The 12,502-nt window shown below is 39.4% G+C and overlaps 1 protein-coding gene across 1 annotated transcript in view; it reads right to left on the minus strand.

The window, feature by feature from the left end:
• L3mbtl4 (L3MBTL histone methyl-lysine binding protein 4) overlaps nt 1-12,502 on the minus strand; it is a 293,901-nt gene that overhangs the window by 201,636 nt on the left and 79,763 nt on the right. The window lies entirely within an intron of this gene.

Genomic DNA, 12,502 nt, shown 5'->3' on the forward strand with positions numbered 1-12,502 from the left:
TTTAAAAATTAATATAAGACCACCATAAACCTGCCTTTGTTGCTATTGCATACAGCATTAGAAAGCAACGCATACTTCTATGAATAATGTACTTTTTTCATTTTTACTTTCATATGAAGTTATATCTGAAACTACTGTCTTAATTGACTGATTGGCCATATATGTAAGAAAATTTCCAGGTTGTGTTTTTATTTAAAATATTAATGCCTAGTTTAGTTTTAGAATGTCTTTTGGCACGTACAATTCCTGTTTGGGGAATTCAAGGATTTCTTTTTAGCACGATACAGGATTAAAAATTAAAGAATATATGTATGGGTTGTGAAATTTGGTATTAACACAGTTTTGTTATTCAAAGCTTGTTTCTGCTTTAAGCAGAAAGTCAACAGTAGTATACTAGCGTCTGTTACATATTTTCACATTCTCAGTACTTCTGATCATTTTTCTTCATTTGTAAGTACTTTACTAAAGTAGAATCTATTGCAGCAATGTTCCCAAATCCAGAAAATAGCTGGAAAATTATTCATAGAACTAGCACACCTTTATGAGCAGATCCAAACACAAATCCCTCAAACCCATCCCCATCCCCATCCCACCACACTCCCTTCTAGCTGGCTCCTCATGCTCTTGCACAAGTTCCCCCTGCCTGCTAACCTGCACAGAAACGCTTTCCTCTGACAGACAAGGAGTCCACAGAAAGAACTCAGCATTCTCACTAAGAAGATCATTAGACTGATTACTGCATGCAGAACATTCCTTTCCATGGTTGTACAATATTCCGACATGTAAGTGCTCCATAATTCACATCTCTCTCCTACTTACGATGTTCCCTTGCATGGTTCCCATTGGGATAATTATGGAAGTGCAGTTGTCAGCATTCTAATACCTTCTTTTAATTGACTGTTCTGCTGGAATGCACAGAGAAGTAAAGTTGCTGAATTGTGGTGTGTTTTCCCGGAACACAGGGTTCTTGGCTGGATTACGGGGGTGCTTGGCTTCATAACTTTTACCCTTCAATTAGTTGTTCTAGGTGTGTCTATTTTAAACACCTTCAAATTGTGTTTTTAAATAATTTACATTTACTTTCATAACTTGTCTTATTTGCATTCTATAAGTACATTTCAAGCTTTCCTGGAGTTTCCTCTGCTCCCTGTCCTCATCTATATAAATACTTCGTACTGTTCAACTGTTATTTCCACACAGTGTCATGTGCTTATTATTATTAAGTAGTTATACAAAGAGCTCACAATTCTGTAAGTCAGGTTATGAGTACAATCTTTCTTGATCAATGTTACCCCTCTCTTCCCCCATCCATCCCAACCCTCAAGGCATGTGCTTTTTCACAGCTCATACTTTAAAAAAATGTCCAATGCTATTCTTTGTATTTAACATCGTCAGCCTTCTACATAGCTTCTGCCCTATATGCCCACCATTGACTCCTTCAGGACTGAGGTATTATTGTACCCGGTGCCTAACATGAAGAGTCACAAGGATGGAAGAAAGAAAGGGGGGTTGGGGAGGCTGAGCTAAAGACAGCATAGACGGGAAAGGGGGGAGAGGGGGTGGGCTCAGAGCAACAAGTTGTCCCTACTCCCTACTTGGGAAGAGTCTGGCCAGCTGCTATGAGAGGCAAAGCCTCCTTTCCTGATAAACAAGAAAGAGTAACAGGCCATGACATAGTAACAGGTTCTTAAGCAACACTAGGCCTATGTGAAAAAGGAAAGCATGCACTACCTCTATGAAACCAAGAAAGAGAAGACTGCCTTACTGACACCAGGAGTCCTGCAAGTGCTGCCTGCCTTCCCTGTCTTCCTGCTTCCCAGCCCTTGGGAGACCTTGGGAGGACACAGGTTGAGGCTGCTTCCCACAGCTACTTTCTTTGTTTTTTTTTCCTTATTTACTGTCAAAGTGATGTACAGAGAGGTTATAGTTTCATATGTTAGGCACTGGATACATTTCTTGTACTGTTTGTTACCTCCTCCCTCATTCCCCCCTTCCCCTTTCCCTCTCTCCCCATGAATTATTCAGTTGGTTTGCACCAAACAGTTTTGCAAGTATTGCTTTTGTAGTTGTTTGTTTTTTTATGCTGTGTTTCTCGATTTTGGTATTCCCTTTCACTTTCCTAGTTCCAATACCAGTATATACAGTTTCCAATGTATTCAGATAAGATACAGTGATAGTGCAGGTACAACCACAGGAAGGGGATACAAGAGGGTCATCAATAATAGAAGCTACGGTTTCATATCACATGTTTCACATGGCATGTTGAAAGTAATTACTACAATGATTTAACAGTTGTTTCCATAACATGGAGTTCATTTCACTTAGCATTATCTTATGCATTCATAGGGGCATAGCTATTAGGCTCTGTGATCCTCTGCTGTGACTAGCCTAAACCTGTGCTAATTATTCCCTATGAGGGAGACCATAGAATCCATGTTTCTTTGGGTCTGGCTCACTTCACTTAGTATAATTTTTTCCAAGTTCTCCCATTTCCTTACGAATGGGGCAATGCCATTCTTTCTGATAGAGGCATAAAATTCCAGTGTGTCTATGTCCCACATTTTCCTGATCCAAACACTAAAAGAAGGAGTAGGAGAAACACTTGGGCTCCTTGGTACAGGACGGAACTTCCTTAAAGACCCAGAAATGCTACAAATCAAAGAAAGGATGGACAAATGCGACTGCATCAAACTGCAGAGCTTCTGCAAGGCAAAGGACATAGCTCACAAGATAAACAGAAAGCCCACAGATTGGAAAAAGATCTTTACCGGCCATACAACGGACAAAGGCCTCATATCTAAAATATATGCAGAACTAAAAAAATTACATTCCTCCAAAACAAAACCACAAAGAACCAATAGCCCCCTCAACAAGTCGGCTAAGTACTTAAAAAGAGACTTCTCTGATGAGGAAATGAGAATGGCCAAGAGACATATGAAAAAGTGCTTTACATCACTGGCCATAAAAGAAATGCAAATCAAAACAACACTGAGATTCCATCTCACCCCAGTAAGAATGTCTTATATCAAGAAAACTAACAATAATAAATGTTGGAGGGGATATGGCCAAAAGGGAACCCTACTTCATTGTTGGTGGGAATGTAAACTGGTTCAGCCACTCTGGCAAGTGGTATGGAGATTCCTTAGAAGGCTAAGCATAGAGCTCCCCTATGACTCAGCAGCCCCACTTTTGGACATCTACCCAAAAGACCACAAACAAGAACACACTAAAGCCACCAGCACAACAATATTTATTGCAGCACAATTTATCATAGCTAAAATATGGAACCAACCCAGATGCCCCACAGCTACTTTTCAAAAGTCTAAGTTGCTGCTTGAAACAAGAATGGAAGCACCCCATGGATAAGGAATATCCCTTCGACTCTTAATTCCTCCCAAAGAAAGTCAACCTCTAACTGGCTTCCGCCTAGGAGAAACAGCGTACTGAGAACTGCATTTACACAGTATGGTGGAATCCAGCAGTGGGAGCCCTTGGGGAAGGTGTGTGTAGGGGGGGGGGGAGGGGGTCTACATTCCTTTCACTGCCATGTCCTCAGTGGCTGCAGTGGGCACCCCATCGATAATAGATGTTGTTCCTGAGACATCTTTATGTATTACTGTGGTGCTAGGAAGTGTCAGAAGTAAGTCAGAATAACACCAGTCTAGCCTTACAGTTGAGTGGATCACCACAGAAAGGTGTGTGTTAGTGCATGCTCTACTGCAACCCCATGATGTGAGTGGACCAACATTGGCTAGTGACCCAGGCAGGACTGAAGAGTCAATCATCATCCAAGAGGTCACATGACTGAGGACATCATACAAGACAAACACAACATCCCTTCATTGTCAGTTCCATGCAAGGAAGGTCAAAACAAGTGTGAGACTGGTTCTCAATAAGTACATCCTTAATGCTACTTTCCACCACAAATGTAAAAAGAAAACCCTACATTTGCCCCTACAATATTTGAAAGAAATATTGGATCACAAATAAATAGCACACGTCCTTCCATCCCAGATCTGGGCTGAGCATCTTACCCTGTAGGGAAATGGCTGGCCATTAATACATTGAGGCAAATTGAGGAATTAAAAAGAAGAAGCATATTAGAAAAACAACAACAACACTTTTTTACAATAATACTTTTTGAGTAATTGAAAAAAATTCCATTTAATATCCAGCAATAAAAAAAAATATTCTAGGAACCTCATTGACAGGTAGGTTCAATCATAATAAAAGATTACAGACCACAAACACATATGCTGGGTGAGTTTAATAGGCCTCGGCATTTAACTATTCATTTTTACTCGAGAAGAGGAAGACCTTGTCCATAGTAATACAAGTCCCCTGGTCTGGAAGTACAGAAGCCAACACCTCTAAGGGGCTGCTTTGAGTCTTACTAATGTTGCTAGGCTCAAGTCAAAGAGAAATCACCAAGAGAGGACAGAGGGTCAGATGCGTATCAGCAAAGCCCCATGGCTCTGTCAGCTACCTAAGAGCCTAGGTTTTGAGGGGGGGGAAAAAGACCCTCAGTCACTCTGACTCATCTCTTTCTTTCCATGCCCAGACCTCTCAATGGCAGAGATGAGGAAAGTTAGCCTGAACAGAAAGCTTCCACTATTGCCAGAGGCTCTGCACACACAGGAATGTGGAGGGGAAGCCTTTCTGAAGACTGCCATAGCATCAAGCCATTTCTAATTGCTCTAAGTTGGACAGCACAACACTGACTCAAGATACAAGAAATACAAGACGTGAAGACATCAAACACCTCAATCACCATTAAGCCTGATACAGGAGAACTGTGTTTTGTTTTCAAAATGCAAGTAAATGAGTGTCTCACCTAAGCAAAGACCTAGCTTTGGAGGCCCAGCACTGTGAACAAACAAAACGTTGAGCTGCTCCTCACAGTTACAGTACCTTATGTGCCACAAGACTTTGAGTCATAGTTGGCTCATCACAATTCAATATGAAAATCCTTCTGGCAAGAGAACTCAAGCTAGACTCCCTCACATTGATAACAGACTGTCATATTTGTCCCAACAGAGAGCTCTGATCACTGGTATAAACTAGCAATGCCTTGCCCCTTATCAGAGTTCATCCAGAGTAAACCATGGAAAGAAGAAACTCTCCTGAGTTGAGTGAAGTCACCAGAATCACATCTGTTGGTACCACATGGACTTCTGAAGGCCTTGACCCCCCCCCCCCCGAATTAGCTTCCCATGGCCATAATGTTCTCTTTAGCTCTGGCTCTCCCTTTCCCTTCCTCCCTCCCGCCTTCTCCCTCCCCCTCTTCCTGTCTCCTTTCCTCCATCCTCTCAGTTTCTTTCCATCTCTCTTTGTCTCTCTCCTAATGAAGACATGACTTAGCATAAAATACCAGATACTTCCCTTTCGTTTTTCTCACTCCCATTAACAATATAATATTTCACTCGGTGACTGTTTATGTCTGATCTAAATATAGTCATATGCTATATTTTCATTATCCTTTGATCTGTACCCAGCTCCAAGCTGTGCCTCATACTTAAGGACACTCAGTTAATAGCTGTTCAATTAATTAATTATTTACCTTTGCCTCCATACAATATTATATTCCTATGCCAAAAGAACCTACTTATAGGAAACAGCATACTATCAGCTAAAATGCACCAGTTCCTTGAGAGGCTAAAAACAGTAGTTAATATTAAAATTAAAGGATTTACCTTAATGTTGCTATAGTAACTTTAGTCCTGCAGGGAAGTACGGGATAAATTTAGGTAGCTGTAAGTTATGAGAACACTGATTTTTGGTGCATTCGTCAAATACCTAGACTGTCTGCAATATTCAGCAAGCTGGTGAGTGTATGGAATGTAGAGAAAGAAACTGGATATTTACTCCAAACACATTCCATTTTCTCCTCAATGTTCAATAATTGTGGCTTTATTCTCTAAAAATAAACCTGTGTTCAGCATTCATTCACAAGACAATTGCATGCTGTACTTCAGTTACAAAGTGAAGCAACGCACACATACTTGTAGCTGCACTCCCATCTAAATGTCACCAAAGTAAAAGTGAAGATGTTTATAAAGGAATGTTTATCAAGAGAGAACATGCTGAATTAATTTGATACTTGTATCAACATATCATGAAATATTATGTAGTTGATATAAAGAAATAATTAGAATAATGCCAAATGAATAGGAAAGTATCTTCCAGGAGACATAGCTGGGTGAGACCAAAATGACACAGAAACATATGTGCCTGATACAACCAAATTCTTATAGTGCAATGATGAAGGAAATACATGGGTTCACGAATATGTGGGGTGCATGTAGGTTCCCGGGCTGTGCTCACAAACTTGGGAAGAGCTGCATGTGTACAGCATGGAATGGCAGTAGTTCCAAATGTTTTCTTTGAATTGCCATTTCGGGATTCTGCTACAGTTAAAGGCAAGCTGGGGCTGAGTGCTACCCAACGCATGTGGGTGGAAGTGATAACAAGCCACTGCAGAGTTTGGCCCTAAGGTGAGAGTACAGATGTCATTTCAGGTAAGAGGAAAGATTCACAAGGACCTGGAGGAATCTCAGCCCCAAACAATCGCATCTAAAGTCTATGAGACTCTTTTCTCCAATTGACCACCCAAAAGCCAGACGTGGAGCTGTCAGTCAAGTGGTAGGTACCAGACTTGACTGAAAATAATAAGGACCCAGGCCCTGAGTTCAAGCCCCAGTACCAGTGGCACACATGCAGACAAAAACAGCAAAAAACAACAGTATAAACATTATGTTTTGTAGGCAAAAAGATAAAACAAATAAAAACCCAACCAACATGAGGATATAAAGCCACAGAAAAATGCAGAGAAGATGTGTCAAGAAAAATTTTTGAAAAACCATAATGGAGGCAGTGAATGAAAACTGAGTTGATAGTGTTCAGAATGCCAAGCATAAATATGTTAAGGAAGGCTGCCAATCAGAAGCAGCTAAGCTATGTGAAAGAATCCAGAAAAGCCTCAGGATTTGCCGTCACCAGGCATTTGCATGGGGCTGAAAACAGATGGCAAATTCCTGATAGAAACCAATAGATCCAGAAACAGTACAGTAAAGTTGATGTTTCTCCACATCCTGACCCAGGCTTGTTATTGTGTTTGGGTTTTGTTCCTTAGATACTTGTTTTAGTATCCAAGTAACAAGTAGTATCCTTTAGTACCCTAAAGGATACGATGATGTCACTTTGTAGTTTTAATCTGCACTTCCCTAATGTAAATTTGTGATGGTACCTATCATTTCATGTACTTACTAGCCATTCTTTGAAGAAATGTGTATGTAAGTCCTGTGCAAATTTTTGTCATTGTCATTTCTTTGGTGGTGCTGAGGATCAAACTCAGAGAGTTGTGTGTACTGTATTGTCACTCTACCACTGAGCTACCTCTCCAACCACCATTGCTTATTTTGCATTGCTTTTCTTTAGTGTTGAGTTTAAGGAATTTCCTATTTATTCTGAATAGTAATCCCTAATTAGGTATATGATTTGAAATATCTTCTCCAGTCTGTAATTTTCTTTTGTGCCTATTGATATTGTCCTTTGATATTTGAAGTTTCTACTGGTTAAGTCTAAATAGCCTACTTTGCATTTTATAGCCCATGCCTTTGATATTATATTCAAGAAATAAATCCAGAGCCAGGAACTACTGGCTCACAACTGTAATCCTAGCTATGCTGGGAGCTGAGATCCAAAGGTTTGTGGTTCATAGTGAGCTAGAGCAGAAAAGTCAGTGAGACTCCATCTCCAAATGGTACAGATAAAGCCTGGGCCACATTGTGACTCAAATGGTTGAACCTCACTCAGTCAAGCAAGCTGAATTTGAGATTCTGAATTCAAACCCCAATACAGTACTGGTTAGAGAAAAAAACAGAGGAGGAAAGAAGGGAGGAAGAGAGGAGGGGAGGAAAGGAGGAAGGGAGGAAGGGAAGGAGGGAGGGAGGGAGGGAGGGAGGGAGGGAGGGAGGGAGGGAGGGAGGGAGGGAGGGAGGGAAAGAGGGAATCAATCAATCATACCATCAACTTATGTCATGACAGATGTCAAACCCTGAGAGTAGAAAACGTCTAACCAAGAATACTATGTTCAGCTAAGTTATCTTTTGATATTATTAGAGAAATTAAGATTTTTCAAGTTAAGACAAAGTGAAAGTGATTCAAGAACAGTAAGTAAGCGTTGTACAGGATAGGAAGATAGTCACAGACTCACAGATCAGCAAAGAATAAATTCATGAGAGGTATAAATGAATACATGAAAATTAGGAAAGCAAGTAGGTATAACAACACTCACACCTGAAAAGGTAGACTTCAAGCCAAATTCTAAAGAGATAAAGATGTTCACTATAGTAGTAGCATCAAGATGATATAACATAAGCTTGGTGCTGGTGGCTCAAACCTATAATCCTAGCTACTCAGGAGGCTGAGATCTGAGGATCACAGTTCAAAGCCATCCAGGGCAGGAAAAGGACATGAGACTCATCTCCAAATAACAATCAGGAAAACCAGAAGTGGTGCTGTGGTTCAAAGCGGTGGAATGCTAACCTTGAGCAAAAGAGCTCAGGGACAGAGCCCAGGTCCTGAGTTCAAGCCCCAGGACCCCCAAAACAAACAAACAAGCAAACAAAAAACAGAAAGAAGATATAACATTTGTAAATTTATATGAACCAAATATTGCTTCACTTAAGTTCATAAGACAAACCTAACTGGACATGAAGAGACTGGTCCAGATACAATGTTAGCAGGTGACTTAAATGACCACTCTATTAGTAATTCAATTATCTATACCAAAAAGAAAATTATAAATGACCTTGCCACTCTTGTTGAAAGTCATCAGATCATACATGTAAAAGTTTGTTTACATATTCTGTATTCCAGTCTCTACTCTATCCATACCTAATCATGTCTATTTGTTTGTACCATAAAAAAAAAAAATGTGTGACAGGTGAAACTTTCACTCTGGAATTTTAGCCTTTTCTAGTTAGACAGAAGGCATATTTGATATTCTTTGTTTTTTACTTTAATTTTGTTGTAAAGGTGATGTACAGAGGGCTTAAAGTTACCTAAGTAAGGTAATGAGTACATTTCTTGTCAAACACTTCTACCCCCTCCCTCGTTTTCCCTCCCACATTCCCTCCTCCCCAACTTCCCTTCCCCACATTGTAAAATTCATTTCCAACCTAGTGTCTTGTGAGTATCACTGTTGCGCTGATTCTTCCTTTGTCCTTTGTTTTATCATTTGTTATTCTCCTTCAGTTCCCCAAATCAAAATAAATATAAATACAAGATATAAATATAAATAAAATAAATATATATACAAGACCCAGGGTACCAGAATTAAAAACATTTGACTACACAGTATAAAGTGAAAGGGGGAAGGAAAAAGAAATAACTTCATACTCTACATTAAAAAAATAACAACATCAAAAAATACCCTCTTGTTTCTATATCTTGGAGTTCATTTCTATTCACATCATTTTATACTGTCATACATACATAGCTATTGAGCTATTGTGATCCTCTGCTAGGACTATCCTAAACATATACTAATTATTAAAAATGAGGGAAACCATGCAGTCTATGTTTCTTTGACTCTGGTTTTCTTCACTTAATATGATTTATTCCAAGTCTTTCCATTTCCTAACGAATGGGGCAATGTCATTCTTTCTGATGGAAGCATAGAATTCCATTGTGTATATATACCACATTTTCTTGATCCATTCATCCACTGAGGGGCATCTGGATTCGTTCCATATTTTAGCTATGGTAAATAATGCTGCAATGAACATAGTTGTGCTGGTAGCTTTAGTGTGGTCTTGTTTGTGAACATTTGGGTAAATGCCCAGGAGTGAGATTGTTGGGTCATAGGGGAGCTCGATGATTAGTCTTTTGAGGAACCTCCATACTTTCCAGAGTGGTTGAATCATTTTGCATTCCCACCAACAGTGTAGTAGGGCTCCCTTTTGTCCACATTCCTGTCAGCATCTACTATTATTTGTTTTCTTGCTAATGGCCACTCTGTGGTGAGGTGGAATCTCAATGTGGTTTTATATAATTTGAATTTCTCTATATGTCCTTCCAGCCTCTGCACACCTCAAATTGCCCTTCCCCTCCCATGATTCTGTCTTAGTCAGCCCTCCCCTTTTATACTGTCCACATATATTTATATATATATAGTTTATTATATACAGATATCACACAAATATACATATATAGTCCTATTAACATTACTATCATCATCATCATCATGGTAATCATCATCATCATCATTGTCATCATCATCATCATCATCATTATCTTGGTCATTACTTTAAGCCTAAAGTAAAAATATTCATAAAGTCAGCCTGAGCTGAATACTCTAGATGAGTGCTCTGGTTTCCGTGTCTCTCTACCCATACCCTACAGCCCAGTGGGCTACTCATGGTGCTCCAATGCTAAACAGGCAAAGACTTGCCATTTTGCCATTGTGCACACTAGTTCTCCCACCTAACAGCCTTCCTGCTGCCACATTCCTCTGCTAGTTTCACACATACAGCAAAGATGATTCCAAGCACTACTTCCACAGCGATGCTGTTGTCCTGTGGTCCTGGGCTTCCCTGGAAGATTTCCTCCCCCACAGCAGAAGCTCAAATGCAGGACATCGGGCACATGGTGAAAAGGAATGGGAACAGAGCCTGATGGTCTTGACCTAAAAATGTTCTCTTTTGGTCTAAGAGTCCTGTTTAATTTATCATGCCCAAGTGTAACTTTTGGTAGTTTATTATCTATTGGGTTTACTTACAGAATTATAGGCACATTCTAATTATTACAAATGAGGGGAAATCAAGCAACCTATGTTTCTTTTGGTCTGGCTTACTTCACTTAATATATTTTTTTCCCAAGTCTTTCCATTTCCTTACAAATGGGGCAATATCATTCTTTCTGATGGAAGCAGAAAATTCTGTTGTGTATATATACCACATTTTTTTTTCTCTATCCATCCACTAAAGGGTATCTGGGTTGATTCCTTATCTTGGTTATTGTAAACAATGCTGCAATGAATATGATTGTGCTGATAGCTTTAGTGTGGCCTGGTTTGTGGTCATTTGGATAAATGGTCAGGAGTGGGATTGCTAGATCATGGAGGGGGTTACAATGCTTATCGAAATGAACTCCAAGAAATGGAAACAAGAGGTTTTTTTTAGTGTTTCACTTTTTGTGTTTTTTCTTTCTTTCTGTTTTTCCCCTGTTGTTGCAGTTTTTTTAATTTCTGAACCTTTTGTCTTGTATGTCAGTTTATCTGATTGGGGGCAGGTAAGGGGAAGCACAAAAATGTTTGGAAAAAGGGTAAACTAATTCAGAAAGAGTACTCACTAGACACTACATTGAAAATGAGCTATACAGCTTGTGGGGGAGGGGGATAGGAAGGAAAAAGTTGGGAGAAAATGAGGGAAAATGTGACACTGTTCAAAAAGAAATGTACTTGTTGCCTGACATATGTAACTGTAAACCCTCTGTATATCACCTTTACAATAATTTTTTAATAAAGAAAAGGAATGGGCAATGGGGTTCCTGAGGCCTGCTATCATTACTAAAAGCAGACTTCTCCTCCCACAGGCGAGGCCTGAGACAATTCCACAACTCTCTGAATACTAGTTCTCTACCGGGGAAACTGAAATAATCTTCATCAACATCATGTGGAGTCACCTGGCATACTGAACATTTGAGAAAAATGAGATCCCAAAACAAGATTCTACTTTAGAACCACTCTAATGAGTGCTGGTGAGTTTGATGTAAAATGGTGCATTTACTATGGAAAACAGGCAGTTTCTCAGGAAACTCAATGTGGAATTACTATACTACCAACAATTTCACTCCTGGGTACATATCCAAGAACCAAAAACACATCTTCACACACAAACTCACAAGCAAATGTTCAGGGAAGCATTATTCAAAACAATCTAAGGTAGAAACAACTGGAATGTTCATTAAAAATAAACAGATTTTAAAAATCCCATTCAAGGATGACACTGATCAAGATACACATAATGGACATGTTGAAACCTCTTCATACAATTACTTGAAGGGGAAAAATATATATTTAATAAGGTATTATTAAGTAAAGGAAGTCAGGCTCAGAGAGACAAAGACACATATTTTTCTCATATGTGGAAATTAGATCTGAATTATAAACATATGTTAATATATACAGAGGCCATATGCTTGCATATGTGTACACGCGCATACGTGTGCACACACACACAAATTGATTTAACTATGGTACACACAAGGGAGGATTGCAATAGTGTAACTCCCTTGTAAAATTAACTTACAGTTTAACAAAACCAAGAAGCCAAGCATGTTTGTTGGTGGCAACAGGGAGGTAGAAAGGAGACGGGACATATGAATGGAGAAAGACAGGGTGGGCAAAACCAGGCATGATATTTGATTTATATATGTGAAAATAGAACTAGGTGTCTTGAGGAAATGGGTAGGTTTGAGAGTTATACCAGAGAATGAT

The sequence above is a fragment of the Perognathus longimembris genome, chromosome 15 (genome assembly GCF_023159225.1).
Source record: "Perognathus longimembris pacificus isolate PPM17 chromosome 15, ASM2315922v1, whole genome shotgun sequence".
Taxonomy (NCBI): Eukaryota; Metazoa; Chordata; class Mammalia; order Rodentia; family Heteromyidae; genus Perognathus; species Perognathus longimembris.